A 23,794-nucleotide genomic window follows, 5' to 3' on the forward strand; every position below is an offset into this window, starting at 1 on the left:
CCGATGGATCGGCGAGGTTCGGGCGCTCCATCGGCTTTTTTGTGACGCCTGAGCACTCTGCATATTATAGCGCTTGAGCGTCTTAGCAACAATCACTCCTGTGGAAACCGGAAGTTGTGGGGTCCTGACGCGACTTGGCGTCCTGGTATCCTGGTTACGATAACTTCTGCCACTAACAGAGAGCGCATGTACGGATCATCTCATCGGCACCAGTGCGGTGATTTTCCTGCGGTTCCCTGACAGGTAACTTTGACTGCAGTGACCTATGGGTAGTTTTGCCTTTGGTTTCTCTTCTGATTAATGGTTTTTTTCATTAATATCGCCGCACATAGCAAGGACCCATATCTTTTGATCACATGTTTGGGGTCTGAATATCCGATTGGCTAATCATGTCCGCCATTTCACTATATAATGTGGACCTCATGACTCCTCCCACTCTCTCTAATACAGCAAGGAGGGTGGCAGGTTCTTTTGTCCTTCTCATAGCACTCGTGCACTTTAATCTCCCAAGCAGGCAAGTCCCCTGATGATGAGGCCTGCAAAGAAACGCGTCGGGACACTTCAATAGGGAGAGTGCAGGGCATGACTTTGCTCAGGGGTAGCTGTGGACTGCCCTTGTAAGGGCGGGAGTCTGGGACGCAGGTTTATTGATAGCCCAATAGGGACTGACAGGGTATTGTCTCCCGATATCGCTGACATATGGAACGCTCCGCTTCAGTGAATCATGGGCATCATTTACCTGGTCTGTGGCAATTGGTGAGATCATTCCTGTTTTAATTCTTATGATTTTCACTGTATCTTGTTTTTCATCCCGCCTGTTTAAGTATTGAATGTTTGATACTTTTTTTGATACTTGTTGATATCTATATAATAAGATTACCTGATTCATTTCTGCACGTACTGATTACAGGTATCCCATATGTTTGGGACAGTGTACGTTACAAGTAGAACCAAAGTTCCAATCATAATCTAATAGTGCCATTAGTTGACACACTACCATACAGGCTGTATCAATTGGTACTTGTTTGAGGTGTTTTTGTCTTTTTGTGTTTTTTTGACATTTTAAATCCCTTTAAAATAAAGGTTAAGTTTTAATTCCTACTATAGCTGTGTTCCTATTATACTGGTGGGATCTTGTTGGAATATTCCAAATAGTTATTCAGTACTGCTTTTTTCGCATTAATATAAACCGCCCTGAGATTGGCCTCAAAGAGATCTGGAAGAGGCTGGATGAGTGTTACGGCTCAGCAGAAGTAATAGAAAGAGCCTTGTTCAAAAGAATCGATGACTTTCCTAAAATATCTAACAAAGGTCTCCAGAAACTTAGAGAGCTAAGCGACCTACTAAAGGAAGTCCAGGTTGCCAAATACGAGGACGACTTACAGGGACTTGCATTCCTTGACACAGCCAGAGGTGTTAACCCTATAGTCCAAAAGTTGCCCTACAATCTACAGGAGAGGTGGCTCACACATGGTTCCACGTACAAATACAAACACAGCGTTCCATTCCCTCCCTTCTCCGTTTTTGTAGACTTCATACACCAACAAGCGAGAATTAGAAACGATCCCAGCTTTGACTTTGCAATACCATATGCCACACCATCACCACCTGCACCACCTGCAAATCCACGCAGAACATCCGTGGCAGTACACAAGACTTATGTTTCTTCTTCAGGTTCTAATTACAGGTCTGCTGGCTGCTCCCAATCAGAGACAAACGTGCAGGACCCTGACAAGCAGTGCCCACTTCATCAGAAGCCTCATCCTCTCCTGAAATGCAGAGCCTTCAGAGGAAAATCTATGCCAGATCGCAGAAGCTTCCTGAAAAAAAACGGTATCTGCTACAAGTGCTGCTCGTCCACAACTCATCTCGCCAAGGATTGCAAGGTCAGTGTAAAATGCACAGAATGTGTCACCACAGATCATAACACCGCTCTACACCCTGGCCCAGCTCCATGGAGTACACAAAACATGCCAGCTGACAGTGAGCATGGCAGGGAGGAAAGGAACACTGATACAGCTACGCCAGAGATCACTTCACAATGTACCGAGGTCTGCAAAGGGACAATAGACAGTAGGTCCTGTTCAAAAATATGCCTCGTCAGAGTATACCCGAAGGGCCATAGAGACCAAGCTGTAAGACTGTATGCTATCTTGGATGATCAAAGTAATCGATCCTTGGCTAGATCAATGTTCTTTGAACTATTCAACATCAAAGGGCCAAGCACTCCCTACTCATTAAAGACGTGTGCAGGTACTGTGACAACAGCAGGCAGGAAAGCTACTGACTACCAAATCGAGTCATTAGACGGACAATTCTGCCTACCGCTACCTACGATCATCGAATGTAACCAGATCCCAGATAACAGATCTGAAATCCCTACACCAGATGTAGCAATCCATCACGCTCACTTAAAATGAATAGCACACCTTATACCGGAACTCGACCATCAGGCCCAGATAATTCTGCTGTTGGGGAGAGATATCCTGCAGGTTCATAAAGTGAGACGTCATATCAATGGACTCCACAATGCTCCCTATGCCCAAAAGCTAAACCTAGGATGGGTCATAATTGGCAACGTATGCTTGGGACGCATGCATGCCCCATCTTCTGTGACAAGCATGCTGACGAATACATTGGAGAAAGGACGACCATCTCTGTTCCAACCTTGTAACAATGAGTTCCATGTCAGGGAACTGCCGCACAGCATCCAACTGCCCAACCATTTAATAGACTTTACTCACGACAGCGGTATAGTGTCGGGAAGCTATGAGGATCAGTTAGGGTGCACAGTCTTCCAGAGAACTAAGCAGGACAACCAAGTGGCAATGTCGGTAGAGGACAAGTTGTTCTTAGAGGTAATGGACAAGGGACTCGTTAAAGATGAGACCAACAGCTGGGTCGCACCTCTTCCCTTCAAAACCCACAGACCACGTCTACCGAACAACAGAAATCAGGCATTACATTTCTCCTCTCTCAAACGTAATCTGCAAAAGAAACCAGAGATGAAAGATCACTTTTTCTCCTTCATGTGAAAGATTTTTGAAAACTGTCACGCAGAACTAGCTCCCACTCTCAAAGGCTCTGAAGAATGCTGGTTCCTACCCATGTTCGGAGTATACCACTCTAAGAAACCTGGCCAGATCAGAGTTGTGTTTGATTCCAGTGCTAAATTTAATGATGTCTCCCTGAATGACGTTCTACTGACAGGACCAGACCTCAATAACAAACTGCTGGGTGCACTTATGCGCTTACGCAAGGATTCCATTGCCTTCATCGCTGACATCCAGCAAATGTTCCATTGTTTCCTTGTGAGAGAGAGAGACAGGAACTTCCTAAGATTCTTCTGGTACAGAGACAATGATCCTACTAAAGAAGTCACAGAGTATCGCATGAGAGTGCACATCTATGGCAACAGTCCCTCCCCTGCAGTCGCCATTTACGGACTCAAAAGGTCGGCTCAGGAAGGAGAAACAGAATACAGAGCAGATGTCAGATGATTCATAGAAAAGGACTTTTATGTCAACGACTGTCTGAAAGCCATGCCTTCAAATGAGACTGCTATCAGTCTTCTCAGGAGAGCCCAGGATATGCTTGCCTGCTCGAACCTTAGGCTTCATAAAATAGCCTCAAACAGCCAAGAACTCATGGAAGTGTTCCCTTCTCAGGACCTATGTAATGGTCTCAGAGACCTGGACCTGGGGTCAGACCCCACACCAATGCAACGCAGCCTCAGGCTTCTCTGGAATCTACAGTCAGACACTTTCACCTTTCAGGTCAGCCAGGAAGAAAGGCCTTTCATTCGCAGAGGCGTCCTGTCTACCATCAATAGTCTGTACGATCCCTTGGGTTTCGCAGCTCCTGTTATTATACAAGGCAAGGCCCTACTAAGAGACTTAACTAGGGAAACATCTGACTGGGATGCACCTCTGCCACCTGATAAGAGGATCCAGTGGGAAGAGTGGAAGAACTCATTAGCGGCACTCTCCAACCTGAATGTGCCAAGACCATACACCCCTGTGCCATCTACTGAGATACAGAGCCAAAGACTGTACGTATTTGCAGATGCTTCCGTCAAAGCAATTGCCGCTGTTGCCTACCTCAAAACTGTAGACTCCAAATGTCAGTGCCACATTGGTTTCATTATGGGAAAGGCCAAACTCGCACCAAAACCAGAGCACACTATACCCAGGTTAGAGCTTGGTGCCGCAGTCCTAGCTGTTGAGTTAGCGGAGTTCATCACATCCGAAATGGATATCGACCTGACACAGACCAAGTTCTACTCAGACAGCAAAGTAGTCCTGGGATATATCCACAACGAAACCAGGCGATTCTACGTTTATGTCAATAACAGAGTGCTACGAATCAGGGGATCAGTTCATCCAAAGCAGTGGCATTACATACCCACGGACCAGAATCCCGCAGATTATGCAACTAGAGCAGTTGACGCAAGTCAACTAGGAAGCACAACATGGCTCTCAGGACCAAAACTATTGTACATTGAGGAACATTTTCCAGACACCTTTGAACTAGTAGCAGAGGACTGAGATGCTGAAATCTGTTGTGAACTATATTTCTTGGCTCCCTCTTGTGGTCACTAGCGGTATTACATTTGGATTGTCTTTCCCCAGGTTGGTACTCACCTGGTTCGTTTGGCCTTGGGTGTTCCTATTTAAACTTCCTGGATACTCAGTCTAGTGCCTGGAATCGATGTAATCAGTCTATGTCTGTGTTCTCCTGACTCCTGGTCTCCTGATTTTTGCAAGATAAGCTAAGTTCTGCTTTCTTACTTTTCTTCATTTGCATTTGCTCTTATTTTGTTCCAGCTTGCTCAAAATGTGATTTCTGTTTTAGCTGGAAGCTCTAGGGGGCTGATATTCTCCCCCCACACCGTTAGTCGGTGCGGGGGTTCTTGGATATTCAGCGTGGATATTTTTGTAGGGTTTTTGCTGACCGCATAAGTCCTCTTCCTATTTTCTGCTATTAATTGGTGGGCCTCTCTTTGCTAAATCTAGTTCATTCTTACGTTTGTCTTTTCTTCTTACCTCACCGTTATTATTTGTTGGGGGCTTGTATTATAACTTTGGGTCTTTTCTCTTGAGGCAAGTGAGGTCTTATTTTCTCTGAAAGGGTTAGTGTCGTGATCTCTGCAGGCTGAGATCATAGCAAGCCTATAGAGGGACAAGCTCTCGGAAGATGGAACTATACTGACCATGAACTAAGCCTGCCGCGCAACTAGAAATAGCCAGGTAGCATTTCCTATTTATCGCTAGATGCCCAGCTCTGGCCTAAGACCTAAATAGCTAGCAGAGGGAAATATAAGACCTGGCTCACCTCTAGAGAAATATTCCCAAGAAGACAGTAGCCCCCCACATATAATGACGGTGAGTTCAGATGAAACAACAAACGCAGCAGGAAAATAGTCTTAGCAAATTTGAGGTCCGCTTACTAGATAGCAGAAGACAGATAGTATACTTTCATGGTCAGCAGAAAAACACTAACAAAACACCATCCAGAGATTACCTTAAACTCTGGCATTAACTCATAACGCCAGAGTAGCAATCCCTGATCCACGAGAGCTTTCCAGACACAGTAACAAAACTTCAGCTGTGAACTGGAACAAATAGGCAAAACAAAACATGGACAAAAGTCCAACTTATCTAGTAGTTGTCAGAAGCAGGAACAAGCACTGAGAGGCATCAGATAACATTGATGACCGGCAAGAAACCACCAGAGAAATGAGCTTAAATAGCGACACCCACTACTGATGGAATCAGGTGAAACAGGAAAGAGGATGACAAGTCCAATTCCACAAGCGGCCACCGGGGGAGCCCAGAATCCAAATTCACAACAGTACCCCCCCCTCAAGGAGGGGGCACCGAACCCTCACCAGATCCACCAGGGCGACCAGGATGAGCCCTATGGAAGGCACGAACAAGATCAGAAGCATGAACATCAGATGCATTGACCCAAGAATTATCCTCCTGGCCGTAACCCTTCCAGTTGACCAGATACTGGAGTTTCCGTCTGGAAACACGAGAGTCCAAAATTTTCTCCACAACGTACTCCAACTCACCCTCAACCAACACCGGAGCAGGAGGCTCAACTGAAGGTACAACAGGTACCTCATACCTGCGCAATAACGACCGATGAAAAACGTTATGAATGGAAAAGGACGCAGGGAGGTCCAAACGGAAAGAAACAGGATTAAGGATCTCCACTATTCTATAAGGGCCGATGAACCGAGGTTTAAACTTAGGAGAAGAGACCCTCATAGGGACAAAACGAGAAGACAACCACACCAAATCTCCAACACAAAGCCGAGAACCAACACGACGATGACGGTTGGCAAAACGCTGAGTCTTCTCCTGGGACAACTTCAAATTGTCCATAACCTGCCCCCAGATGTGATGCAATCTCTCCACCACCGCATCCACTCCAGGACAATCCGAGGATTCCACCTGACCGGAGGAAAATCGAGGATGAAACCCCGAATTACAGAAAAACGGGGACACCAAGGTGGAAGAACTGGCCCGATTATTGAGGGCGAACTCTGCCAATGGCAAAAAAGCAACCCAATCATCCTGGTCAGCAGAGACAAAACACCTCAGATATGTCTCAAGGGTCTGATTAGTCCGCTCGGTCTGGCCATTAGTCTGAGGGTGAAAAGCAGATGAAAAAGAAAAATCTATGCCCATCCTAGCACAGAATGCCCGCCAAAATCTAGACACAAATTGGGTACCTCTGTCAGAAACAATATTCTCAGGAATACCGTGCAATCGGACAACATTCTGAAAAAACAGAGGAACCAACTCAGAAGAAGAAGGCAACTTGGGCAGAGGAACCAAATGGACCATTTTAGAGAAACGGTCACAGACCACCCAGATGACAGACATCTTCTGGGAAACAGGCAGATCTGAAATAAAATCCATCGAGATGTGTGTCCAAGGCCTCTTAGGAATAGGCAAGGGCAACAGCAGTCCGCTAGCCCGAGAACTACAAGACTTGGCCCGAGCACAAACGTCACATGACTGCACAAAGACTCGCACATCTCGTGACAGAGAAGGCCACCAGAAGGATCTTGCCACCAAATCCCTGGTACCAAAAATTCCGGGATGACCTGCCAATGCAGAAGAATGTACCTCAGAGATGACTCTGCTGGTCCAATCATCCGGAACAAACAGTCTATCAGGCGGACAACGATCCGGTCTATCCGCCTGAAACTCTTGCAAGGACCGCCGCAGATCAGGAGAAACGGCCGACAAAATTACTCCCTCCCTAAGGATACCTGTGGGTTCAGAATTACCAGGAGAGTCCGGGTCAAAACTCCTAGAAAGGGCATCTGCCTTAACATTCTTAGAACCCGGTAGGTATGACACCACAAAATTAAAGCGAGAAAAAAATAAAGACCAGCGCGCCTGTCTAGGATTCAGGCGTCTGGCAGTCTCAAGATAAATCAAATTTTTGTGGTCAGTCAATACCACCACCTGATGCCTAGCCCCCTCGAGCCAATGGCGCCACTCCTCAAACGCCCACTTCATGGCCAAAAGCTCCCGATTCCCAACATCATAATTCCGCTCTGCGGGCGAAAATTTGCGAGAAAAGAAAGCACAAGGCCTAATGACGGAGCAGTCGGAACCTTTCTGCGACAACACTGCCCCAGCTCCGATCTCCGAAGCGTCAACCTCAACCTGAAAAGGCAGATTCACATCAGGCTGACGCAACACAGGGGCAGAGGCAAAACGGCGCTTAAGCTCCTGAAAGGCCTCTACAGCATGAGGGGACCAATTAGCAACATCAGCGCCTTGTCTGGTCAAATCAGTCAGTGGTTTAACGACATCCGAAAAACCAGCAATAAATCGGCGGTAAAAGTTGGCAAAGCCCAAAAATCTCTGAAGACCCTTAAGAGAGGAGGGCTGAGTCCAGTCACAAATAGCTTGCACCTTGACGGGATCCATCTCAATGGAAGAGGGAGAAAAAATATACCCCAAAAAGGAAATTTTCTGGACTCCAAAAACGCACTTAGACCCCTTCACACATAAAGAATTAGACCGCAGAACCTGAAAAACTCTCCTGACCTGCTGGACATGAGAGTCCCAGTCATCAGAAAAAATCAGAATATCATCCAGATATATTATCATAAATTTATCCAGAAAATCGCGGAAAATATCATGCATAAAAGACTGGAAAACTGAAGGGGCATTAGAAAGACCAAAAGGCATGACCAAATACTCAAAGTGGCCCTCGGGCGTATTAAATGCGGTCTTCCACTCATCCCCCTGCCTGATCCGCACCAAATTATACGCCCCACGAAGATCAATTTTAGAGAACCACTTAGCACCCTCTATACGAGCAAACAAATCAGTAAGCAATGGCAATGGGTATTGATACTTAACAGTGATCTTATTCAGAAGCCGATAATCAATACATGGTCTCAAAGAGCCGTCTTTTTTTGAGACAAAGAAAAACCCAGCTCCCAAGGGAGAAGAAGATGGACGAATATGTCCCTTTTCCAAAGACTCCTTTATATATTCCCGCATAGCAGCATGTTCCGGCACAGACAAATTAAACAAACGACCCTTTGGATATTTACAACCCGGTATCAAATCTATGGCACAATCGCACTCACGGTGCGGAGGTAACGACCCAAGCTTGGGTTCGTCAAAGACGTCTTGATAATCAGAAAGGAACTCAGGGACTTCAGAGGGAATGGACGACGAAATAGAAACCAAAGGTACGTCCCCATGAATACCCTTACATCCCCAGCTCAACACAGACATTGCTCTCCAGTCCAAGACTGGGTTGTGAGACTGCAACCATGGCAATCCCAGTACCACATCGTCATGTAAATTATACAGTACCAGGAAACGAATAATCTCCTGGTGATCCGGATTGATACGCATGGTTACTTGTGTCCAGTATTGTGGTTTATTATTAGCCAATGGGGTGGAGTCAATCCCCTTCAGAGGAATAAGAGTCTCCAAAGGCTCTAAATCAAAACCACAACGATTGGCAAAGGACCAATCCATAAGACTCAGAGCGGCGCCAGAGTCAACATAGGCGTCCGTGGCAATGGATGACAAAGAGCAAATCAGGGTTACAGACAAAATAAACTTAGACTGAATGGTGCCAATGGAAACAGACTTATCAAGCTTCTTTGTACGCCTAGAACATGCCGATATAACATGAGTAGAATCCCCACAATAGAAACACAATCCATTCTTCCGTCTAAAATTCTGTCGCTCGCTCCTGGACAGAATTCTATCACACTGCATACTTTCTGGCGTCTTTTCCATAGACACCGCCAGATGGTGCACCGGTTTGCGCTCCCGCAGACGCCTATCAATCTGAATAGCCATTGTCATGGACTCATTCAGACCTGCAGGCAAAGGGAACCCCACCATAACATCCTTAACGGCATCAGAGAGACCTTCTCTGAAAGTTGCCGCCAAGGCGCACTCATTCCACTGAGTAAGCACAGACCATTTACGGAATTTTTGGCAGAAAACTTCAGCTTCGTCTTGCCCCTGAGATAGTGCCATCAAAGTTTTTTCTGCCTGAAGTTCCAAATGAGGTTCCTCATAAAGCAAGCCCAAGGCCAGAAAAAACGCATCCACATCGCGTAACGCAGGATCCCCTGCTGGCAATGAGAAGGCCCAATCTTGAGGGTCACCCCTGAGCAAGGAAATCACAATCCTAACCTGCTGAGCAGGGTCTCCAGCTAAACGAGACTTCAGGGACAAATAAAGCTTACAATTATTTCGGAAATTCTGGAAGCTAGCTCTATTCCCTGTGAAGAACTCCGGCAAAGGAATTCTCGGCTCAGATACCGGAGCATGTACCACAAAATCTTGTAAATTTTGTACTTTCGTGATGAGATTATTCAAACCCGCAGTTACACTCTGGAGATCCATTATTGTCAGGTGCACACAGAGCATACAGAGATTAGGAGGAGGGAGAGAAAAAAGACTGCAGCAAGGCAGACTGGAGGAAAAAAAAAAAAAAAAAAAAAAAATTCCAGCAGACTTCTTATCACTCTCCTTTCTCAACCTGGGTCTTTAACACTTTATTGGCCGGTCAAACTATCGTGATCTCTGCAGGCTGAGATCATAGCAAGCCTATAGAGGGACAAGCTCTCGGAAGATGGAACTATACTGACCATGAACTAAGCCTGCCGCGCAACTAGAAATAGCCAGGTAGCATTTCCTATTTATCGCTAGATGCCCAGCTCTGGCCTAAGACCTAAATAGCTAGCAGAGGGAAATATAAGACCTGGCTCACCTCTAGAGAAATATTCCCAAGAAGACAGTAGCCCCCCACATATAATGACGGTGAGTTCAGATGAAACAACAAACGCAGCAGGAAAATAGTCTTAGCAAATTTGAGGTCCGCTTACTAGATAGCAGAAGACAGATAGTATACTTTCATGGTCAGCAGAAAAACACTAACAAAACACCATCCAGAGATTACCTTAAACTCTGGCATTAACTCATAACGCCAGAGTAGCAATCCCTGATCCACGAGAGCTTTCCAGACACAGTAACAAAACTTCAGCTGTGAACTGGAACAAATAGGCAAAACAAAACATGGACAAAAGTCCAACTTATCTAGTAGTTGTCAGAAGCAGGAACAAGCACTGAGAGGCATCAGATAACATTGATGACCGGCAAGAAACCACCAGAGAAATGAGCTTAAATAGCGACACCCACTACTGATGGAATCAGGTGAAACAGGAAAGAGGATGACAAGTCCAATTCCACAAGCGGCCACCGGGGGAGCCCAGAATCCAAATTCACAACAGGTTAGTTAGTTCTCCGGCTGGCGCGAGACGTCTAGAATCAACGTAGGTACGTTCCCCGGCTGCTTCTAGTTGTTGTGCTAGGATCAGATATGCGGTCAGCCAAGTTACCACCTCCCTATGAGCTGGTTTTTGTGTTTGCAGACTTAGCTGGATTTCCTGAGATCCTCTACCACTAGGATCATAACAGAAATCCGCCCTCAGGTGTCTACACTTCATACAATGACCTCTGTTATCCAGCTTGGATCTTGCAGGTTCGACAGATTCTCAAGTTGGAAGTCACTTACTCGAGCCATTACCTGCCTGACTCATATAGCTCGCTCATTCAAGACCACCTGAACTTGTGGCACAGAAAAATGTAAAGGTTGGCATCTTTGTAAAAATACCTACGTTACCTCCTACTTAGATTTCTCTAGAAATCACATCATCCTCACTGTTCAAAGAGAAACCTACTTTGCAGAAATCCAATGTCTTATTAGCAAAGCTCCAATACCAGTGAGCAGCGTATTGAGAAAACTCGACCCATTCATCGACAACAGTGGCCTACTGAGAGTAGGAGGCCGACTCAAAGAAGCTGAGATGGAGTTTGTGGAGAAATTCCCTCTTATACTTCCCGGAAAATGTCATGTTGCCTACCTAATCAAACAACATTACCTGTTATGGTTCTCAATGGCAAGAGAACATAGCCCAGCAAACATACGAACTAGCTCTTGGAAGGATGGAAACTAAACTGACCATGAACTAAACCTGCCGCACAACTAACAGTAGCCGGGTAGCGTAGCCTGCGTTTTATCCCTAGACGCCCAGCGCCGGCCGGAGGACTAACTAATCCTGGCAGAGGAAAATATAGTCCTGGCTCACCTCTAGAGAAATTTCCCCGAAAGGCAGACAGAGGCCCCCACAAATATTGGCGGTGATTTTAGATGAAATGACAAACGTAGTATGAAAATAGGTTTAGCAAAATTGAGGTCCGCTTACTAGATAGCAGGAAGACAGAAAGGGCACTTTCATGGTCAGCTGAAAACCCTATCAAAATACCATCCTGAAATTACTTTAAGACTCTAGTATTAACTCATAACATCAGAGTGGCAATTTCAGATCACAAGAGCTTTCCAGACACAGAAACGAAACTACAGCTGTGAACTGGAACAAAATGCAAAAACAAACAAGGACTAAGTCCAACTTAGCTGGGAGTTGTCTAGCAGCAGGAACATGCACAGAAAGGCTTCTGATTACAATGTTGACCGGCATGGAAGTGACAGAGGAGCAAGGCTAAATAGCGACTCCCACATCCTGATGGAAACAGGTGAACAGAGAGGATGATGCACACCAGTTCAATTCCACCAGTGGCCACCGGGGGAGCCCAAAATCCAATTTCACAACAGTACCCCCCCTCAAGGAGGGGGCACAGAACCCTCACCAGAACCACCAGGGCGATCAGGATGAGCCCTATGAAAGGCACGGACCAAATCGGAGGCATGAACATCAGAGGCAGTCACCCAAGAATTATCCTCCTGACCGTATCCCTTCCATTTGACCAGATACTGGAGTTTCCGTCTGGAAACACGGGAGTCCAAGATTTTTTCCACAACATACTCCAACTCGCCCTCAACCAACACCGGAGCAGGAGGCTCAACGGAAGGCACAACCGGTACCTCATACCTGCGCAATAATGACCGATGAAAAACATTATGAATAGAAAAAGATGCAGGGAGGTCCAAACGGAAGGACACAGGGTTAAGAATCTCCAATATCTTGTACGGGCCGATGAACCGAGGCTTAAACTTGGGAGAAGAAACCCTCATAGGGACAAAACGAGAAGACAACCACACCAAGTCCCCAACACAAAGACGAGGACCAACCCGACGCCGGCGGTTGGCAAAAAGCTGAGTCTTCTCCTGGGACAACTTCAAATTGTCCACTACCTGCCCCCAAATCTGATGCAACCTCTCCACCACAGCATCCACTCCAGGACAATCCGAAGATTCCACCTGACCAGAAGAAAATCGAGGATGAAACCCCGAATTACAGAAAAACGGAGACACCAAGGTGGCAGAACTGGCCCGATTATTGAGGGCAAACTCCGCTAAAGGCAAAAAAGCAACCCAATCATCCTGATCTGCAGACACAAAACACCTCAAATATGTCTCCAAGGTCTGATTCGTCCGCTCGGTCTGGCCATTAGTCTGAGGATGGAAAGCAGACGAGAAAGACAAATCTATGCCCATCCTAGCACAGAATGCTCGCCAAAATCTAGACACGAATTGGGTACCTCTGTCAGAAACGATATTCTCCGGAATACCATGCAAACGGACCACATTTTGAAAAAACAGAGGAACCAACTCGGAAGAAGAAGGCAACTTAGGCAGGGGAACCAAATGGACCATCTTAGAGAAACGATCACACACCACCCAGATGACAGACATCTTCTGAGAAACAGGAAGATCCGAAATAAAATCCATCGAGATGTGCGTCCAGGGCCTCTTCGGGATAGGCAAGGGCAACAACAATCCACTAGCCCGAGAACAACAAGGCTTGGCCCGAGCACAAACGTCACAAGACTGCACGAAGCCTCGCACATCTCGAGACAGGGAAGGCCACCAGAAGGACCTTGCCACCAAATCCCTGGTACCAAAGATTCCAGGATGACCTGCCAACGCAGAAGAATGAACCTCAGAAATGACTTTACTGGTCCAATCATCAGGAACAAACAGTCTACCAGGTGGGCAACGATCAGGTCTATCCGCCTGAAACTCCTGCAAGGCCCGCCGCAGGTCTGGAGAAACGGCAGACAATATCACTCCATCCTTAAGGATACCTGTAGGTTCAGAATTACCAGGGGAGTCAGGCTCAAAACTCCTAGAAAGGGCATCCGCCTTAACATTCTTAGAACCCGGCAGGTAGGACACCACAAAATTAAACCGAGAGAAAAACAACGACCAGCGCGCCTGTCTAGGATTCAGGCGTCTGGCGGACTCAAGATAAATTAGATTTTTGTGGTCAGTCAATACCACCACCTGATGTCTAGCCCCCTCAAGCCAATGACGCCACTCCTCAAAAGCCCACTTCATGGCCAAAAGCTCCCGATTCCCAACATCATAATTCCGCTCGGCGGGCGAAAATTTACGCGAGAAAAAAGCACAAGGTCTCATCACGGAGCAATCGGAACTTCTCTGCGACAAAACCGCCCCAGCTCCGATTTCAGAAGCGTCGACCTCAACCTGAAAAGGAAGAGCAACATCAGGCTGACGCAACACAGGGGCGGAAGAAAAGCGGCGCTTAAGCTCCCGAAAGGCCTCCACAGCAGCAGGGGACCAATCAGCAACATCAGCACCCTTCTTAGTCAAATCAGTCAATGGTTTAACAACATCAGAAAAACCAGCAATAAATCGACGATAAAAGTTAGCAAAGCCCAAAAATTTCTGAAGACTCTTAAGAGAAGAGGGTTGCGTCCAATCACAAATAGCCTGAACCTTGACAGGATCCATCTCGATGGAAGAGGGGGAAAAAATATATCCCAAAAAGGAAATCTTTTGAACCCCAAAAACGCACTTAGAACCCTTCACACACAAGGAATTAGACCGCAAAACCTGAAAAACCCTCCTGACCTGCTGGACATGAGAGTCCCAGTCATCCGAAAAAATCAAAATATCATCCAGATACACAATCATAAATTTATCCAAATAATCACGGAAAATGTCATGCATAAAGGACTGAAAGACTGAAGGGGCATTTGAAAGACCAAAAGGCATCACCAAATACTCAAAGTGGCCCTCGGGCGTATTAAATGCGGTTTTCCACTCATCCCCCTGCTTAATTCGCACCAAATTATACGCCCCACGAAGATCTATCTTAGAGAACCACTTGGCCCCCTTTATGCGAGCAAACAAATCAGTCAGCAGTGGCAACGGATATTGATATTTAACCGTGATTTTATTCAAAAGCCGATAATCAATGCACGGCCTCAAAGAGCCATCTTTCTTAGCCACAAAGAAAAAACCGGCTCCTAAGGGAGATGACGAAGGACGGATATGTCCCTTTTCCAAGGACTCCTTTATATATTCTCGCATAGCAGCATGTTCAGGCACAGACAGATTAAATAAACGACCCTTATGGTATTTACCACCCGGAATCAAATCTATGGCACAATCGCACTCCCGGTGCGGAGGTAATGAACCAAGCTTAGGTTCTTCAAAAACGTCACGATATTCAGTCAAGAATTCAGGAATCTCAGTGGGAATAGATGATGAAATGGAAACCACAGGTACGTCCCCATGCGTCCCCTTACATCCCCAGCTTAACACAGACATAGCTTTCCAGTCAAGGACTGGGTTATGAGATTGCAGCCATGGCAATCCAAGCACCAACACATCATGTAGGTTATACAGCACAAGAAAGCGAATAATCTCCTGGTGATCCGGATTAATCCGCATAGTTACTTGTGTCCAGTATTGTGGTTTATTGCTAGCCAATGGGGTGGAGTCAATCCCCTTCAGGGGTATAGGAGTTTCAAGAGGCTCCAAATCATACCCACAGCGTTTGGCAAAGGACCAATCCATAAGACTCAAAGCGGCGCCAGAGTCGACATAGGCATCCGCGGTAATAGATGATAAAGAACAAATCAGGGTCACAGATAGAATAAACTTAGACTGTAAAGTGCCAATTGAAACAGACTTATCAAGCTTCTTAGTACGCTTAGAGCATGCTGATATAACATGAGTTGAATCACCGCAATAGAAGCACAACCCATTTTTTCGTCTAAAATTCTGCCGTTCACTTCTGGACAGAATTCTATCACATTGCATATTCTCTGGCGTCTTCTCAGTAGACACCGCCAAATGGTGCACAGGTTTGCGCTCCCGCAGACGCCTATCGATCTGGATAGCCATTGTCATGGACTCATTCAGACCCGCAGGCACAGGGAACCCCACCATAACATCCTTAATGGCATCAGAGAGACCCTCTCTGAAATTCGCCGCCAGGGCGCACTCATTCCACTGAGTAAGCACAGCCCATTTACGGAATTTCTGGCAGTATATTTCAGCTTCGTCTTGCCCCTGAGATAGGGACATCAAGGCCTTTTCCGCCTGAAGTTCTAACTGAGGTTCCTCATAAAGCAACCCCAAGGCCAGAAAAAACGCATCCACATTGAGCAACGCAGGATCCCCTGGAGCCAATGCAAAAGCCCAATCCTGAGGGTCGCCCCGGAGCAAGGAAATCACAATCCTGACCTGCTGAGCAGGATCTCCAGCAGAGCGAGATTTCAGGGACAAAAACAACTTGCAATTATTTTTGAAATTTTGAAAGCAAGATCTATTCCCCGAGAAAAATTCAGGCAAAGGAATTCTAGGTTCAGATATAGGAACATGAACAACAAAATCTTGTAAGTTTTGAACTTTCGTGGTGAGATTATTCAAACCTGCAGCTAAACTCTGAATATCCATTTTAAACAGGTGAACACAGAGCCATTCCAGGATTAGAAGGAGAGAGAGAGAGAAAGGCTGCAATATAGGCAGACTTGCAAGAGATTCAATTACAAGCACACTCAGAACTGAGAAAAAAAAAAAAATCTTCAGCAGACTTCTCTTTTCTCTCCTTTCTCTGTCAATTAATTTAACCCTTTTAGGCCGGTCAAACTGTTATGGTTCTCAATGGCAAGAGAACATAGCCCAGCAAACATACGAACTAGCTCTTGGAAGGATGGAAACTAAACTGACCATGAACTAAACCTGCCGCACAACTAACAGTAGCCGGGTAGCGTAGCCTGCGTTTTATCCCTAGACGCCCAGCGCCGGCCGGAGGACTAACTAATCCTGGCAGAGGAAAATATAGTCCTGGCTCACCTCTAGAGAAATTTCCCCGAAAGGCAGACAGAGGCCCCCACAAATATTGGCGGTGATTTTAGATGAAATGACAAACGTAGTATGAAAATAGGTTTAGCAAAATTGAGGTCCGCTTACTAGATAGCAGGAAGACAGAAAGGGCACTTTCATGGTCAGCTGAAAACCCTATCAAAATACCATCCTGAAATTACTTTAAGACTCTAGTATTAACTCATAACATCAGAGTGGCAATTTCAGATCACAAGAGCTTTCCAGACACAGAAACGAAACTACAGCTGTGAACTGGAACAAAATGCAAAAACAAACAAGGACTAAGTCCAACTTAGCTGGGAGTTGTCTAGCAGCAGGAACATGCACAGAAAGGCTTCTGATTACAATGTTGACCGGCATGGAAGTGACAGAGGAGCAAGGCTAAATAGCGACTCCCACATCCTGATGGAAACAGGTGAACAGAGAGGATGATGCACACCAGTTCAATTCCACCAGTGGCCACCGGGGGAGCCCAAAATCCAATTTCACAACAATTACCACAATCTGATCAAGCACCAAGGAAGACTATTTACAGAAGGAGCCATCAGGTCTGCTGGTGTGTGGATCGTCGGTGCAAAGAGACTTATCAGTAGTGTCATCTACAAATGTATTACCTGCCGTAAGCTTCGTGGTTCGACTCAAACCCAAAAGATGGCTGACCTATCAGCAGATAGACTCAACCCAGACCCTCCTTTTACTAGCGTTGGTCTCGATGTGTTTGGGCCTTGGTCAGTTGTTACACGCCGAACGAGAGGCGGCCAAGCCAATAGTAAACGTTGGGCAGTCATGTTCACTTGCATGTCAATCAGAGCCGTCCACATAGAGGTCATCGAGTCCCTTGACACGTCAAGATTCATCAATGCCTTTAGATGTTTTATTGCCATACGTGGTCCTATCAAGCACATACGTTCAGACAGAGGTACTAACTTCGTCGGTGCAGCAAAGGAATTAGAAATACCTTCAAATCTAGACTATAAGACTCTTGAGAGGTTCTTCAGTGACCAAAGTTGCACATGGTCATTCAACCCACCTCACTCTTCACATATGGGAGGATCTTGGGAACGAATGATTGGTCTAGTACGGAGAATTCTTGACTCCACTCTTCTTCAAGAAGGAGCAGCGAGGCTTACCCACGAAAGCCTAATCACCTTCATGGCAGAAGCCGCAGCTATAATTAACACAAGACCCCTGGTTCCAGTTCCTAACGACCCTGAGGAGCCCTTGTTATTGACTCCAGCTGCTCTACTTACCCAGAAAACGGGACTGTCCAGTGCCCCTCCAGGAGGATTCGACGCTAAGGACCTCTACAAGCGCCAATGGAGACAGGTACAAAGTCTTGCAAATACTTTCTGGGACAGGTGGCGCAAACAATATTTGTCTACCCTGCAGCCACGGACGAAGTGGCAATCCACTAAGCCTAATCTGAGCATAGGTGACCTTGTTCTTGTGAAAGACTGTCAAATTCATCGGAACCAGTGGCCACTTGGTCTAGTTACCGCAACGTTCCCGAGCAAGGACGGCAACGTCCGCAAAGTTGAGCTAAGGATGACCAAAGGGAATGAACCTAAGACATTTTCCAGACCGGTATCAGAACTGGTCCTATTGTTGCCTTCAGAAGAAAGGAGTAGTGACATCCGTTGATGTCAGACAGGGAGTGTTCTGTCTCCACCATCCAATTTATTCATGTCTAAATTTATCTGTGGTGTTTTGGCTCCCTCTAGCGGTCAGAGTCATGTTGACAGTTCTATTTTTCTGTTTTTGTATTTTCCATGTCTGATTCTCCTCCCCCTTTGCAATGCATTATGGTAGCTCAGCCTCCATTTCCCTCCATGTTCCTTTCACTTTCTTCAGTTTGCTTTCAAGGAAAGACGCTTGCACTTCATCCCCCTTGCGATTGCATTGCCGGTATGTCTTTGTGCTTTCTGTAGATATTTCTGCTCCATATTAACCTAGCTTAGCCAGTTGTATTCCTAGTTCAGTTACTAGCTTTCTAAATGTTATGCATAATGTACATCATGTGTAGTATGTATTTGTTCTATACCATGCACTGATTCTATGTATATCATTGTTCACAGTTTCACTGCATCAATATACCACTACGTTTAATAAAGCACAGACTCAACCACAGTCTCCTTATTGGACTCCGGTATAGCGGTTTAGCTGACTGTATATCTACGTGGGCCTGTCTGATTTAGTGAGGACAGAACACTCACATTGCTCGGTGTGCATGATTTGAGGATTCACAAGTCGGCAGTCATATATACTGTAGCTTAAGGACAAGCCCTTTAATGTCTGTCAGTGTGTTGGCTCACTGTATATAGTGGCATGTAAAAGTTTGGGCACCCCTGGTCAAAATGACTGTTATAAAATCCAGAAAATCACATTGTATAAATTACAAAAATGTATTTGTATTTTGCAGTGAGAAATAAGTATTTGATCCCCTACCAACCATTAAGAGTTCTGGCTTCTACAGACTAGTTAGATGCGCCTAATCAACTCATTACCTGCATTAAAGACAGCTGTCTTACATAGTCACCTTTATAAAAAGGACTCCTGTACACAGACTCAATTAATCAGTCAGAATTTAACCTCTACAACATGGGCAAGACCAAAGAGCTTTATAAGGATGTCAGGGACAAGATCACAGACCTGCACAAAGCTGGAATGGGCTACAAAACCATAAGTAAGACTCTGGGTGAAAAGGAGACAACTGTTGGTGCAATAGGAAGAAAATGGATGAAATACAAAATGACTGTTAATCGACATGAATTTGGGGCACCATGCAAAATCTCATTTCGTGTGGTATCCTTGATCATGAGGAAGATGAGAGATCAGCCTAGAACTACTTGTTAATGTTCTCAAGGCAGCTGGGACCACAGTCACCAAGAAAACCATTGGTAACACTTTACGCTGTAAAGATTTAAAATCCTGCAGTGCCCACAAGGTCCCCCTGCTCAAGAAGGCACATGTGCAGGCCCATCTGGAGTTTGCCAATGAACACCTGGATGATTCTGTGAGTGATTGGGAGAAGGTGCTGTGGTCAGATGAGACAAAAATTGAGGTCTTTGGCATTATCAACTAGCTGGGTTTGGAGGAAGAGAAATGCTGCCTATGACTCAAAGAACACCGCCCCCACTGTCAATCATGCATGTGGAAACATTATGTTTTGGGGGTGCTTCTCTGCTAAGGGCACAGGACTACTTCACCACATCAAAGGGAGAATGGATGGAGCCATGTACCATAAAATCCTGAGTGCCAATCGCATTCCCTCCGTCAGGACATTATCTTCCAGCAAGACAATGACCCAAAACATACAGCCAAAGCAACAAAGAAGTGGCTCAAAAAGAAGCACATTAAGGTCATGGAGTGGCCTAGCCAGTCTCAAGTCCTGTTGAAAAATAAATGATGGTCCAACTAACTAGCATGCCGCTGCAAGATGCTGTGGTAGCCATGCTGATTCAGTATGCCTTCAATTTTGAATAAATCCCCAACAGTGTCACCAGCAAAGCATACCCACACCATCACACCTCCTCCTCCTCCATGCTTCACGGTGGAAACCAGGCATGTAGAGTCCATCCATTCACCTTTTCTGCGTCGCACAAAGACACGGTGGTTGGAACCAAAGATCTCAAATTTGGACTCATCAGAACAAAGCACAGATTTCCACTGGTCTAATGTCCATTCCTTGTGTTCTTTAGCCCAAACAAGTCTCTTCTGCTTGTTGCCTGTCCTTAGCAGTGGTTTCCTAGCAGCTATTTTACCATGAAGGCCTGCTGCACAAAGTCTCCTCTTAATAGTTGTTGTAGAGATGTGTCTGCTGCTAGAACTCTGTGTGCCATTGACCTGGTCTCTAATCTGAGCTGCTGTTAACCTGTGATTTCCGAGGCTGGTGACTCGGATAAGCTTATCCTCAGAAGCAGAGGTGACTCTTGGTCTTCCTTTCCTGGGGCAGTCCTCATGTGAGCCAGTTTCTTTGTAGCGCTTGATGGTTTTTGCCACTGCACTTGGGGACACTTTCAAAGTTTTCCCAATTTTTCGGACTGATTGACTGTTAGGTTTGGCGGAACGCACCGAATATATATTTATTAGAAGTAGTTGGTGCGTTCGCAACCCGGGATCCACCGTGCAGGAAAGAACCTGCTGCTAGATATGGCGGTACAATATAGTAGTATAAACGAACTCTGTTACTTCACAGAGTCCGTTAGTAAAGAGAATGCTGTACCCTGTTAGCTTCACAGGGGAACACAGCTGCTTAGTAGAGCAGATGGTGGTCATGCAGTCAAATGCAAACACGGAGCTCCTCTCCGGTGGAGCCGGAATTCTGATGGCTATATGCCAGCCCTGAATCCACTCACATGAAACTCCTCGCCGGAGGTGCCAGCATTCTTGGGGCTTATTTTAGCCGGGTCCCTGAATACACACACACACGACCACACTGGCGCTGAGCTCATACATAAATTGACACTAGTTCATGGCCGTGCAGTCATGAGAACCTTCTATAGCTGCAGCAGCTTCAGGACCTTCCAAGAAGGACCAATGGAAGACTTCCACAGAACTTGATCAGGTACATGACCTTCCTGGAGGACCAATGGAAGTTGCTGCAGTACCTGAGCATGTGACCCTTGATCTCCATTGAGAGATCTTACCCTGGGCATGCTCAGTGTGTGCAAAGCAGGACTTAGTCCCAGAAAAGCCTGCTTGCCTCAGACCAGTGCAGGGTACAATAGCAGAGCCTGGAGAGGCAGCAGTAACCCTTTGCACAGTACCAGATTCAGTGAGATGCTGGGACCGACGTCTCCGCCGAGCAGGCTCCACTGCGGCTGATGCAGAATGGGAGACCGCAGCAGACATGGCTCGAGATTCTCCCTGTGCAGTGGCGGGAACTCGATTCCTAACATTACCCCCCTCCTAGGGCCCCCCTCCTTGAGCCTCGCTACGCTCAAAAGCTGCAATGAGCAGCGGAGCCCGAATGTGCTCCACAGGTTCCCAGGTTCTGTCCTCTGGGCCGTGACCCTTCCAGTCCACCAGATAAAATTTCTTGCCACGTACCACCTTGCACCCCATGATAGCATTCACCTCAAACTCATCCGTGGATGAACCCGACGTCCCGGCAGGTGACTCGGAAAACCGGGATAAATGGACGGGCTTTAAGAGAGAGACGTGGAAATTGTCGGTGATACCAAGGCGCGGAGGAATGGCCAAACGGTAGACCACAGGGTTGACCTGTTCCAGAACCTTGAACGGGCCAATGTAGCGAGGTGCAAACTTAGTGTACTCAACTCGCAGCCTGATATTATGGGTGGAGAGCCACACTAAGTCGCCAGGAGCAAAGGTCGGAGCGGGGCGCCGGTGTGTATCAGCAGAAACCCTCATTCTCTCCTTGGAGGCCTGGATGGCATCCTGTGTGCGGTCCCAAATGTCACGTGCCTCCACCGCCCAGAAGGCAAATTCCGCAAACGGTAGCAAAGATGCCCAGTCATCCTGCCTAGCAGAAACAAAATGTCGCAAGTATGTCACCAGAGTCTGGTTGGTCCTCTCTACCAACCCATTCGTCTCGGGATGATATGCAGAGGAGAGATTCAACTCTCTGCTAAGTAAACAGCAGAGCTCTCTTCAAAACCAAGACGCGAACTGGGGACCCCGGTCGCTGACAATTTTATCAGGCATTCCATGTAAATGGAAAATATGCTTAATGAATAAAGCCGCCAAGGCCCGTGTTGAAGGTAACCGTGGACGCGGCACCAAGTGCACCATCTTAGAGAAATGATCGGTGACAACCCAGATAACAGTGCAGCTACGAGACTTGGTTAAGCCCACCATGAAGTCCATCCTGACCATCTCCCAGGGCCTGCCTGCCACCGGCAGGGGGTAAAGCAACCCAGCAGTCCGTTGCCGAGGAGACCGATTCTAGGCGCAGGAAACGCACCCCAGAATATAGTCCCCGATGTCACAGGACATATGCGGCCACCAGTACGTCTGTTATGATCTGGTGGCCTAAGAGCAGCATGAGACGTACTCTGGAGAAGGTGGTACCTGTACTGACCGCAGACCCTGAACTTAACACCGCAACTAGAAGTAGCCGTGGAATGTACCTATCACTCCCTAGACTGTTATGACCCCAATGGCGAGGGTCTCAGAGGAACGTGGAAGTCTGCAGAATACAAAAATCCAGCTCATAGGGCAGTGGTAACTGGGTTGACCATATATCTACTCCTAACGCCAACACTAGAAGTAGCCGGGGATCATTCCTACGTTGATTCTAGATGACACGCGCCAGCCGGAGAATCTAGCTACCCCTAGTAGAGGAAAACAAAGACCTTTCTTGCCTCCAGAGAAGGGGACCCCAAAGCTGGATAGAAGCCCCCCACAAATAATGACGGTGAGGTAAGAGGAAATGACAAACACAGAAATGAACCAGGTTTAGCACAGAGAGGCCCGCTTACTGATAGCAGAATAAAGAAAGGTAACTTATATGGTCAACAAAAACCCTATCAAAATCCACACTGGAAATTCAAGAATCCCCGAACCGTCTAACGGTCCGGGGGGAGAACACCAGCCCCCTAGAGCTTCCAGCAAAGGTCAGGATGTAGATTTGGAACAAGCTGGACAAAAATACAAAACCAAAACAAATAGCAAAAATCAAAAGGCAGACTTAGCTGATATAACTGGAACCAGGATCAGTAGACAAGAGCACAGCAGACTAGCTCTGATAACTACGTTGCCAGGCATAGAACTGAAGGTCCAGGGAGCTTATATAGCAACACCCCTAACTAACGACCCAGGTGCGGATAAAAGGAATGACAGAAAAACCAGAGTCAAAAAAACTAGTAACCACTAGAGGGAGCAAAAAGCAAATTCACAACAGTACCCCCCCCTTAGTGAGGGGTCACCGAACCCTCACCACGACCACCAGGGCGATCAGGATGAGCGGCATGAAAGGCACGAACTAAATCGGCCGCATGAACATCAGAGGCGACCACCCAGGAATTATCCTCCTGACCATAGCCCTTCCACTTGACCAGGTACTGAAGCCTCCGCCTGGAGAGGCGAGAATCCAAGATCTTCTCCACCACGTACTCCAACTCGCCCTCAACCAACACCGGAGCAGGAGGCTCAGCAGAAG

Source organism: Ranitomeya variabilis, chromosome 2, assembly GCF_051348905.1.
Source record: "Ranitomeya variabilis isolate aRanVar5 chromosome 2, aRanVar5.hap1, whole genome shotgun sequence".
In the NCBI taxonomy this organism is placed as follows: domain Eukaryota; kingdom Metazoa; phylum Chordata; class Amphibia; order Anura; family Dendrobatidae; genus Ranitomeya; species Ranitomeya variabilis.